Genomic DNA, 2,913 nt, shown 5'->3' on the forward strand with positions numbered 1-2,913 from the left:
GGTGGCACCAGCACCAGTGCCTAAGGCCCAATTTTTATGCCCCTGTTTAACAGGGGCGTTTAATTACAATTTTTGATGCAATGCTTTGCAGCAGGGCTAATTCCTGCAATAAAACTAGAGTATATGGCAGAGGTTGCAGTGTGGTGGCACCAGCACCAGTGCCTAAGGCCCAATTTTTATGCCCCTGTTTAACAGGGCGTTTAATTACAATTTTTGATGCAATGCTTTGCAGCAGGGCTAATTCCTGCAATAAAACTAGAGTATATGGAAGAGGTTGCAGTGTGGTGGCACCAGCACCAGTGCCTAAGGCCCAATTTTTCTGCCCCTGTTTAACAGGGCGTTTAATTACAATTTTTGATGCAATGCTTTGCAGCAGGGCTAATTCCTGCAATAAAACTAGAGTATATGGAAGAGGTTGCAGTGTGGTGGCACCAGCAGCAGTGCCTAAGGCCAAATTTTTTTGCCCCTGTTTAACAGGGACATGTAATTACAATTCTTGATATAATATTTCACAGGAGGGCCCCTTCCTGTGCCCACCCAGAGCAACGGTGAGGACTTATAGTGTTGTGGCACCAGCACCACAACCACCAAAGGTCAATTTTTCTACCACTGTTCAACAATGGCATGTAATTACAATTCTTGATATAATCGTTCACAGCAGGGCGCTCCAGCGCCCACTAAGAGTCACTTTGAGGGCTTACAATGTTGTGGCAAAACCAACACCTTGTTCCGCCATTTCTGCATATAGGGCAGGCCCCTACTTTCAAACATCCAATTTACAAACATCTCCTACTTGCAAACGGAAGGAGACAACAGCAAGTGAGATGAAAAAAGATGGACGACAAAACAAATTATACAGGGGTGATAACCCTTCCCTATGTTTTCCAAAAAGCTTAAAAATAGTTTTTTTGACTGGAGCTACACTTTAAAAATGTACCAGTTGAAAATTACAAACAGATTCAACTTAACACAACAAGCCTACACAGTCCCTGTCTTGTTTGCACCGCCTGTATACTGCTATTCTGAGTATATAGGGCCTGGGGGCCACACGCATTTCCTTTTTTTAATATGGGTACGGGGTTCCCCTTAATATGCATACAAGACCCAAAGGGGCTGGTAATGGGCAGGGAGGGCTACCCATGCCATTTTTCTCAATGATTTTCAACCATATTGCAGGAACCAGATATAACATTAAAACCGCAAGCAGTTTTAAATGGTGTTATTTCCGTTTAATGTCATTTTGTGCAGGGACTGTTCTAAACACGGGAAACACGTGGCACTTCACAGGCATACTACAGACACCCCCCAGGCACCATATTTAAAGGAATATTTCACTTTTTTTTTTTCCCTTTAATTGTCAGTAAAATCAGTGCTCCCGCCAAAACGGCCATTTTTAAAAACATTTTAGGCATTGATACATGTCCCCTGGGGCAGGAGCCAGGTCCCCAAACCCTTTTTAGGACAGTAGCTTGCATATTAGCCGTTAAAATTAGCACTTTCCATTTCGAACGTTCGAGTCCCATAGACTTCAATGGGGCTCTAAAGTTTGTTCGAATTTGGGGTCCGTTCGAAAGTTCTGGTGCGAACCGAACTGGGGGGTGTTCGGCTCATCCCTAGTCAGGACCCAAGAAACTTGCATAAACAATAAGCCAGCGCCCTTTTAGCTACAAAAAGTACATATAAGGAACAAGGCAAATATCGATATCACCTGTAATTCTTTGCATATTTCTTATCATTTCCTCCTCTGATATCTATATTTGCCTCCTCAATTTATTATTTCAGTGCAGGTCCGTTCCACAACTGGGTTTTCAGACCTTACTTCATTGAGAGGAGTACTCGCATCATCATAGATATCTTCTCCTTGGGGGGACTGTGTGGTACATTGTCCTGGTCATGGCTGTTTCAATTAATCTCTGAGAGAGTCCTCGAATACAGGGAATACAACAACATCCACAAATGACTAAGATGGGTAAAACCACGGCGATAGAGATCAAACATGAGGTGACAAGTCCAGTCCATTTCCCAAACCAACCGTTAAGCCAATTTGTGAATGGATCATTAATACCCGAGTTTCCTGCTAATTCATTCGATAAAGCTGTCAATCCTTCGAGGGCTCTAGTCACGGTTCACTGCCAAACATTTTACAGACCCCTCCTCTTTCTGCAAGGATCATATCTAATGCCATCTTATTCTGCCATGCCATCAGAGAGGTAGGGGCTAATTGCTCTGCTAATCCCTTAACTGCATCCCTGGTGTCATTTACAAACCTTTGTTGGTTATAGTATATATAGTTAATCCAGTCAACATTCTTGTTTACTATCACCCACCAAAGAAGAGACTCAAATCCAGCTGCCACTTGATTCCTAGCCTTAAACCCGCTCGGCACTCCACGTGGAACCCAAATCTCATCCATGTAGATCTGGGGGTCAAAAGACCCTGCAGGATAGGTGTCCCTTCTGCTCCTCTGGTGGCCCTTCTTCCAAGGGGACTCTGACAGTAAGCGCAGAGGCATTGCCAGCTGTACCAGGGCACAATCCCCTTGGGAATTGGCTGGGATTCTCTCTCTGAGCCTCTTATCTCCGCATAACCACCAGACATCCGCCCTCTGGGTATCGTGCTCAACCCAGTCGTCGCCCTCTCCCTTTACAATTTTGTTAATCCTCTCCATGCAGTAGTCATCCGGTAAAGACCCCAAATCTGTGCCACTCTCATTCCCCGGAAGTGCAAAACAAGTAAAGATGCCAGGGTATGCCATGACAGCTGGGGGTATCTGAGGTCTCTGAACCTGGGGAAACAACAAACTTAACGTGTGACAGGAAGTGTTGGTGTCAGGTTTGTATGTTTTTTGATAGAGCTTTAGCATACACCCTAATTCTAGGGACTATGTCACTCACAAATATTAACACAGATGGA

Source organism: Lithobates pipiens, unplaced genomic scaffold, assembly GCF_037356315.1.
Source record: "Lithobates pipiens isolate NorthernLeopardFrog02 unplaced genomic scaffold, aLitPip1_a1.2 Scaffold_30, whole genome shotgun sequence".
NCBI classification, from domain to species: Eukaryota; Metazoa; Chordata; class Amphibia; order Anura; family Ranidae; genus Lithobates; species Lithobates pipiens.